Source organism: Nelumbo nucifera, chromosome 1 (assembly GCF_055504915.1).
Source record: "Nelumbo nucifera cultivar China Antique chromosome 1, China Antique-T2T, whole genome shotgun sequence".
Taxonomy (NCBI): domain Eukaryota; kingdom Viridiplantae; phylum Streptophyta; class Magnoliopsida; order Proteales; family Nelumbonaceae; genus Nelumbo; species Nelumbo nucifera.
The window spans coordinates 172247357-172257168 of record NC_142649.1 but is presented as its reverse complement, the minus strand read 5'-3'; the positions used below and the strand labels follow the sequence as shown (position 1 = coordinate 172257168).

The window sequence follows — 9812 nt, the reverse complement described above, 5'->3', positions numbered from 1 at the left end:
GTAGAGACTGGTATGTGGACCGTCTCCTCTTTCAGGGCAGCTCGTTTATCAGTATACTCCACTGGTTGCTTGAGCTCGACATCCTCTGCTAGCTTTGCTTTTCCTTTTAGGGCAGCCACGTAACACTTGCGTGATTCAAGCTGGTCACCTCGCACTACTCCCACTCCGTAATCAGTTGGGAATTTCGTTGCTAAATAGTAAGTGGATACTATTGCACGTAAAACATGCATGATAGGCCGACCTGCTATGGCGTTGTAGGGGGAGGGAGTAGCGACTACGAGGAACATGTGCTCGAATCACATGATGTTTGGCCACATGCCGACTTCCACAGGTACTGTAATTCAACCAAGAGGTATGACCTCCTCGCCGTTGAACCCTATCAGAGGCGTATCCGCTGGTTTTAGGTCGCTCTGTTGTAATTGTAGTTTGTCAAAGGTCTCCTTGAAGAGTATATCTACTGAGCTGCCTGTGTCCACTAAGATGCGCTTTACCTCGAAGTCATTAATTCTTAGCTTCACCACTAGGGCATCATCGTGAGGGTATTGGATCCCGTGTGCATCGTTCTTAGTGAAGTATATCGGTTCTTCGAGTAGATGTCACTTTGGCGGGTTTTCCTCTTTAGTCTCCAGTTCGTGGACCGAGGTCCTCCTAGCTGTCAATGTGCATCCAACGATGATGGATCCGCTGGTGATCATGTTAATTACCCTGCGAACTGGTCTTTCCTCCGACAACTGTCGTGGTGGTTATTCATTCTGCCTGCTGGCCTCGGGGCCATTCCTCCTCTGGTCCCCCTATCGATCTGCCTGCCGGTCTGCTTGTCCCCTCTCTTCTCGCAATATGAAGTTCTTCAGGTATCCACGGAGGATAAGTTGCTCGATATCATCACGGAGATTTCTACAATTATTCGTGTTGTGTCCATGATCTCGGTGGAAATGGCAGTAGACATTCAGATTTCTTGTTGTCGGGTCTCCCCTTAGCCTGGGAAGCCATTTGACGAAGGAGGAGTCCTTTATAGCCATTAAGATCTCTCCTCACTTGGCGTTCAAAGGCGTGTAGCTCGTTCTCTCCATAGGTGGGGTCCTAGAGCGCCGACCTGACTTGCGGGTGCGCGAGGGGGACCGGCTTCTTGACTTGCTTCTTCCCCTGCTTGGGGACTTGCTTTTCTTCCTTTTCTGCCCACCATTGCTTATTCCTTCATTCTCTCTCTTCCTCTTTTCCGGCGGTGGATTGTCAATCTTTTGGTTGATCTCCTCCTCGGTACCGATGAACTGATCTGCTAACTTGAGAAACTCAGTGATGTCCTTTGGTTTGTTAGCTACCACATGCCACTTAAACTCTTTATGGGTGATTCCTTTCTTTGCTGCAGTGAGTCGTACCGCCGGGTCGAGGTCTGGTATCTGCAAGCAAGTATCGTTGAAGAGCTTTATATAGCTTCGAATCGATTCTCCCTCCCTCTGAACCACGTTCAGAAGGCTTTCTTGCAACTTGAGGCACTTCTTACTGGTAATGAAGTGTGTAGTAAACAGGTCGGCGAACTGGGACCAGCTTTTGATGGAGCCTGGCGTGAGGTTCTGATGCCAAGTTCAGACTACCCCCTTAAACATAGTGGAGAATGCCTCACACATGCAGGACTCATCAGCCCCAAGTAGGTGCATCTGAGACTGGAAAGAGTCCACATGGTCATTGGGGTCAAACGACCCATCATACTTGTCTAATGGGGGCATCTTAAAATCTTTTGGCATTGGAGTTGCCTAGAGCTTGGGAGATAGAGGGGATGATCGACAAAGTAGTGGAGGCACAGTCTTCGTAGCCACCGAGCTCACTTCTTCCTTTCCTTTGGCTTGCTCTTCTTGCTGGCCTGGCTTCGCCAGCGGGCTGCCTCTGGCCGAGGGGCAGCGTGTCTTATGACACCGTCGCTACTGCTTCTTCACTGGCTCGGCGTTGCTGCTGCTAACTTCAGTCTGGTCTGGTACTTCGGCATTATCGCAGGGTAGATCCTAGTTCCTTCTCGTTGGATTCTCTTGGTTGTAGGGCTCGAATTGGCTATCGTGAGGGACAAAGAGGTCTTGTCTCGAGTTCGCACCTCGAACTCCAAACTGGTTTGTTTCATTTTTTGAAGGAGAGTAATATGTTGATAAGGTTTATCGTTTACCTCTGATTCAGGTGGAGCCGGGATGAGTTCTCATCATGATCTAAAGAATACGGGATCTGTTGCCCATTGTGATCTCGAGAAATTCGGGATTTGTTGGGGAGGCCTTTGGAGTCAATTATGTAGCATTTCGGTTCATTAGCTCCGAGCTAGAACTTTGATTCTTTAGTCTCGAATTGGATTGGGTGTCGAGGTGCCTCTACACTGAGGTGGGTTTTGGGCCAAGGTGGCTGAATACCTGAGCTCCGGATGTTGCGAACTAGGTTCGCCTAGCTGAGTTGTCACCCCTCGATCAAATCGCACCCATGTGTCTGCTTCTTGTTGGGTCGTGCCAAATCACCCTTCATCAGGATGCACCACTTACGTGCCAAAGGGGGACTATGCCAATGATGTGTAAGGCAATCACTGGGTCTTGTGAATACATAATGTGCTTGAACATTGAGATAGCTTGAATAGCATAGACACAATGTTGGCGAAGTGTAGGGACATACTTAGGCCAAACCCATGTGCAAAGCCTCACCTACATGTGCATTGCATAGTGCCGGTGCATGCACTGTCCAATGAAGAACCTTGGTATCCATGCTAGCCATTAACCAGGGTTGCTTCATAAGGGATGTTGGAGTTGGCAGTTTCAAGGGTAGGCACTCAAGGAAGTCAACCACCCCTCTTCAAAGAGGATGTTAAGCTTTTAAAGGTTTTCTAGAAAGTAATGTCATTTTTCTGAAAAATCATATTGGCAAAACTTACAACAATGCCACTTAACACAACCCACCAAGTAGGGGTGTCGAGCTTAGCCCTAGTACTTCAAGCTCAGCTTGACCTGCATATATTTAGGGAAAATTCTTGAAAAGTACCCTAAACTTTGGGGGTTGTGTCAAGCCAATCCTCAAACTTCAAAATGTGTCTTTGTAGTACTCTGAACTTTCAATTTGTGTCTAATAGGTTCCTACCATTAGATGACCATTACTTAACACCATCACGTGACATTAGGTGTGCATTAAATAGTTTCAAAATGGAAAAATTACCCTTTATGAAAGTTTTTTGACCATTTTACCCATTTTGTCTGAGTGTTGAAAGAAGGAAAGGGGAAGAAGGGTTATGAAACCGAACACCGATCAACTGTTGAAGCTCCCTTGTTCAAGTTCCGTTGTTCAATGATCAACTATAATTAGACGATCACCTGTCCAGTTTTATAACCCTTCTTCCCCTTTCCTTCTTTTAACACTTACACAAAATGGATAAAATGGTTAGAAAAATATCATAAAGGGTAATTTTGCCATTTTGAAATTATTTAATGCATACCTAATGTTACGTGATGGTGTTAACTAACGGTCAACTAACAGTAAAGACCTATATAGTGTGTGTATACATATTATATATTTTAAATATAAATATGATAATATTACATGTATAAATTATATTATAATAACATCTTATATTATATAATATATAAAATAATTCTATATGCATGTAATATATCATTTATTATATATTTTATACATGAAAAATGTAGGCCCGAAATTAAGCCCGGCCAAGCCGATATAGACTTGATCGTCTTATAGCCCTTATAATAAGTACAAAGCCTGTCACCCAAAGGATAGATAGAAAGCTTGTGTCAGACCGTGACATATTGATTGTAGTGGATCGGATAACGGGGTACTGGCCTATGAAACCAATCTAAGTGTAGCCCAGTGTACACGACTACGTTCTTAGCTAGCCCATCCAAATTCAATGAGAACTCTAATACAAGCCTATTACAAGGTGGGGATTAGAGCTGATGTGGATTAGGCTTGTCGATCTTCGAAATAAAATTTTTTAATAAGATGGATGCTAATCAAACAAAGCACGAGTGTTTTGGAATTATGAAGCTTCATGTGCACAAGGCGTTAGCACGGGTGCCGGGGAGAAGAGTAATGCGCTGATCCGCTGGAGCGTACAGCTCACAATCTTTGACGCTTTCGAAAAATTGGAATAAAGTTGACAGACTGGCGCGATGGCGCAAACCCGCCCGTGGTTTCTTAAAGGAAGGAATTGAAACAGGTCATCACCGGAGACCGGACCTGGATCACACCAATACATTATAGGACACCGACTCTACCGAACGCTGGAGCTATAAAAGCAGCACTCCCTCACTCCCTCTTCCTATAGACATGCTCTTGCGCGCAGTTAGCTCCACATCTCCAATGGCTACTTGTATTCATCTCCTTGTTTTTACCCTCCTCCTCCTCCTCATTCCAATTTCAAACGCCGCTCTCCGGCCAAGTGAAGTCGTCATTCCAGTCCAAAAAGATGTCGAGACCAGCCAGTACGTGGCCACCATCAAAATGAGGACCCCTTTAGTGCCTGTGAAGGTTGTCGTTGACTTAGCAGGCACACTCTTATGGGTGGACTGTGACGATGGTTACATATCATCCTCTTACCGCCCCACTCCATGTGGCTCGGCCAAATGCCAACTGGCAAAGGGCATTGGGTGCCTCTCTTGCAATCTGGAGCCCAGACCAGGGTGCACCAACGACACCTGTTCTGTGTTCCCATACAACCCTATCAAGAATTCACTCATGACCGGAGGGCTCTCTGAGGACGTCATAGCTATCCAATCGACGGATGGGAAGAACCCAGGTGCTGTTGCTGTCATACACCCATTTCCCTTCTCCTGTGCGACCACATCCCACTTGGAAGGCCTTGCTCGTGGCGCTAAAGGAATGTTGGGCTTGTCTAGGAGCTCAACCGCGCTACCCACCCAGCTCGCATCCCAGTTTAGTAAGTTCCCTCAGGTGTTTGCTCTTTGCTTGTCATCTTCACCAAACTCAAATGGGACCATGTTTTTTGGCAATAAACGCTACATGCTGAATCCCAACAACGATGTGGATTATTCCAAATCTCTCACCTATACACCACTCATCATCAACCCAGTAAGCACTGCCCCCATTTATTCAGAAGGCGATCAATCAGACGAATACTTCATCCAAGTTAAATCCATCAATATCAATGCAAAGAGGGTACCCATTAACACAACCTTGCTGTCGTTCGACAAAGATGGCGTTGGTGGCACCAAGATAAGCACAGCCACCCCTTACACCACTCTGCATACCTCGATCTACAAGGCTGTCACTCAAGCTTTTGCAAATGCGGCTGCATCAATGAAGATGAGTAGAGTAGCGTCTGTCGCACCTTTCGGTGTTTGCTTTAGCTCGAAGAGCATCAAACGCACCCGGATGGGACCGCTTGTGCCTGCCATCGATCTTGTACTGCACAGCCAGGATGTGTATTGGAGCATTTCCAGGTCGAATTCGATGGTGCAAGTGAAGGATGGGGTTATGTGCTTAGGCTTGGTGGATGCAGGGAAAAATCCTAGAACCTCCATTGTGATAGGAGGACACCAGTTGGAGGACAATCTTCTTCAATTTGATCTTGCATCGTCGATGCTTGGCTTCACTTCTTCGTTGCTGGGACATGGAACAAATTGCGCCAATTTCAACTTCACATCCAAAGTCTAGAATCTAGTTCTCTGGAGTGTAGACAAGGCCAAAAAATTAAATTAGACATGAGAATTTGGGTTTGCCTTAATTATGGGCTGGACTAAGACGTTTTAATTGTTTGTTTTAATATATATGTTCTAGTCAGTCAGTGTGTGTGTGTAGAGTGTAGGTGCGCAAAGCATCTTTGTCAGCATTAAATAAATATATGTACAGGAGTCTAACATGAGGTGGACTCCAAATGGTACATCATGACCTATTGCTGATTTGTTTTTTCACTTTCTCTACTTTACCAACATTTATTTATTTATTTAATTACAAAAAAAAGAGAAGTTAGTACATTTTCTTAGGAATATGCGATCTTATTCATCATGAATTAGATTAGATTAAGTTTAGTTTCATTTTAGATATTGAACACTATTAATAGATTAAGGCCTTGTTAGCTTTTTCGTAACTTACTTAAGCGGGTAAGTTTTTTCTGGGAAACATTTATCCGGTAAGTGCATTTATTCATGTTCTTTTATTTTTCATGCAAACAAGACAATGATCATTTTAGCCATAATAATCCATTATTATAAGGTGTATTTTTGTCCCTTTCAAGTATTGGAAATTTTCCCCCAAGGTGGAAAAGTTATTTATTCACCTAGTCCTCACATAAATCTGAAAAAAGAGCATAGGATTTTTGGTCAATGGGAATCAAAATCCCATTGACCAACTTTTCCCCCTCTCAAAATCTAAAAAAAGAACGCCCCCTAAAGGGTAAAAGACTTAAACCTCCACTTATATTTCATTCCAAATTAGGCATAGACGTCACCTCTCACATTTATAAATGGTTATCTTTGACTAAAAAGGAAAAGGATTAATATACCCCAAATTAAACTTGGGATTTCATTGGTTAATTTTTTTATAATTAACTTAAAGTGAAAAACCCAACCTTTAAATTCATAAAAACTTGACCACCGTCATGGAGCAAGAACTCTTGCATCTAAACCAACTTATTTCCATGGTGTAACAGATAATGATTGTATCAGTGAAAATACTCAATTAATGTGTTTATCTCTTAGGCTTAGTTTGGATGGAGTACAAATACAAATATGTAAAGTGCAAAACATTGTATTTTGTATTGTTTTATATGTATTTGTACTGTACATATTTGTATTTGTACTCTTTCCGAACTAAGCCTTATGGAAAAATGTTGTTGAAGATTCCTTTTTTGACATTTTTGAGGAGGTGGAGAGTTGAGTGTGATGGATTCTTACACTTTTTTGATTAACTACAAGTCTAGAAAGTGGGTTTCTTCAATGGCAATTAACAATTGGTGATCTTAATTGCCTCACAAAAGGGTAAACCATTGTTTTCAAAACCAGGTCGGACCGGATAGTCGGATTGGAAAAACCAGGAACTGGTCACCTAACCAGTTCCGTTTTCCTCCAAAACCGTTGATTTTGGTCAGCAAACCGCTGAACCGGCCATTTAACCATTCGAACCAGTAACCGGACCCTTGACCGGTTCATTTTTAAAAACCATGGGGTAAACAAATGTTTTTATGAACTTATTTTCTTAAATCTTCACTTGAAATTTTCTTTCATAAATCCTTTTTATCTATTTTATTTATTTTTGTAAAGATTTTTTTATTTTAACCATACATACTAAAAACAAGAATGGATCTATTCAAGGTTTCTTTTTCTATGTGAGGATTTAAAAAAAGGTAAATTACAAAGACCCCCCCCCCATACTATGGGGTCTATGACAAAGACCCCCTGTACTATGACCGTGAGACAAAGACCCCCTTCCGTTAGCCTTCCATTCAAAAAAGTCGTTGCAATATTTTTTAATCCCCATACTACCCTTGTAATAACTATTCGGATGAGAAAAACAATGTTCATCTTCCTCGACCTCACGATACACTAACAATAGCGACGATAATCCCCTCTACCTCAGATTGCTTCACATTTCTCTCTCTTTCTCTCTCTCCCTCTCTCTCCCCCCCTCTCTCTCTCTCTCTCTCTTTCTCTCTCCCCCTGATCTCTCTTCTTCCCCTTCCCCTTAACAGCATCGAGATTGAACCCATTTTCGTGAGTTTGGTGCAAATGAGTAGGAGGTGAAACCCCCCTGTACATCATCGGCCGGTGCCGTCTTCAACCTTGCGCTTGATGATGACAACAAAATGGCGATAGGGGTGTTAAGGGCATTGCCACTGCTTTTGCACTTACTATGGTCCAAGAGCGAGTGGGATTGGCATGAATTAGCGCTAGCTTTGTATCACCTCTCACTCGTTCAGAGCAATCGCACCAAACTCGTTAAAATGGGTTCAATCCCGATGCTATTAAAGGGAAGGGGAAGAAGAGAGATCGGGGGGAGAGAGAGAGAGAAATATGAAGGAATATGAGATAGAGGGGATTACCACCGTTGTTGTTAGTGTGTCGTGAGGTCGGGGAAGATTTATAGTGTTTTTCTTGTTCGAATAGTTATTACAAGGGTAGTAAGGGGATTAAAAAAATATTGCAACGGAAGGGGGTCTTTGTCTCATGGTCATAGTATAGGGGGTCTTTGTCGCAAAGCAAAGTACAGGGGGTCTTTGTCACAGATCCCATAGTATAGGGGGGTCTTTGTAATTTACCCAAAAAACTAAGCAAAGAGATAATGATGGATAAAATTGGAGTTTTTAAAATACTATATGATGTCATGTGCTAATAGATATGGACAGAGAAATAAGGAATGGGAGGCTTTTGTATGATGATGTCATCTTAGAGGGGAGATCAGCCCAATTTAAAAAGTGAGGGGATATTTTAGTATTTAGGTGAAATACTAAGGGGGGTTTAAGTCTTTTATCCTAAATTAAAATAAAGAATTGAAGATTATACATTATTAATGAAATAAACAAAAAATAACTGATATGTATAATGAATAAAATCAACACTTAGGGGTTGTTCTACAACATGAATGCTTTTGTTTTTAGAATTGACACATTGGCAAAAAAAAAAAAAAAGAAAAACAAAAAAAATGTTCTTGAACTTTGTTTTGTTTTCAAAGAAGAAAAAATTGGTTTTGTTTTAAAAAACAATAAATGTTTTTGGAACCAACAAAATAGTGTTTTTTAAAACAAAAAACAAATTTCCTAGTATAGAAATTATATGATTTATTGAACATGATGTTAAACAATCAAATGAAAACAAATTTTTAAAACCAAACTCAAGAACATGTCTTTGGTTTTAGTTTTGAAAACAAAAAACACATACATAACCAAGAACATGTTTTTTTTTGTGTTTTTGTTTTAAGAAACAATTTGATTTCAAATCAAACAGTTTTGATTTTTTTTTGGAACTGCCAATAATAAGGCCATGTTTGGGAGTGCTTATGTTAAAAATAAGTGCTTAAAAACAAATGCTTATTCGAATAAGCATTAGTTTGCATTTGGCACCCAACTTCTTCAAGTGCTTATTTAAAAAAAAAGCACTTATTTCATATTGGGCGTTTGGTAGTCTTTTTTCTCCGATAAGCACTTAAATAAGAATTTGTGACTATTTTGTCCTTTATTTCTTTCAAAATTTCAAATTATACCCTTATCACCATATGAAAGTACTTTTATAAAAATACTTTTATGAAAGCACTTTTACAAAACCACTTTTATATAAAGTAATTTTGTGAGAGGTACTTTTATGAAAGTACTTTTATAAAATTCAACTAGGGATAATTTTATCAGCGGTATTTTAAAATTCAAGTAGGGATAATTTTGGAAGAAAAAAATTGAATTAAGTTCATATTGTATAAACACTTAAAAAACTAGACATTTAGGCTTAAAAAATAAGCCCTTATTTTTAAAATAATCACTTATTTCAGACTTATTTTCCAAACACCAATATGTGCTTAATGATGTGGTCCCGACCCAAATAAGCACTTATTTTTAAGCACTTCGAAACATGGCTTAAGAAAAACAATTCATGTTGTAGAACACCCCTTTTGGATGTGTTTGGTATCAATGTCGTTTCTTCCAAAATCAATGCCACATCAACACCACTTCTGAAATCCATCTTTTTGTTAAACGCCTAATGTTTAGGGTTTCAACTATGATATGCAAAAGATATGATATCTGAAAAACAATTGACCAATAAACTGGAATCATAAACATGATAGAAAATAAGGTATTATTTATCAAAATTCATGGGTGGGTTTTAATTGGTCAAAAT

The 9812-nt window shown here is 40.6% G+C and overlaps 1 pseudogene across 1 annotated transcript; it reads left to right on the top strand.

Annotated features, from left to right (window-relative positions):
- The first annotated feature begins 3965 nt into the window (after positions 1–3965).
- Positions 3966–5884, top strand: LOC104596438 (putative aspartic proteinase GIP2 pseudogene; annotated as a pseudogene). The gene has a single exon (XR_016080655.1). The product of XR_016080655.1 is annotated as a putative aspartic proteinase GIP2 pseudogene (transcript).
- Positions 5885–9812: the final 3928 nt, after the last annotated feature.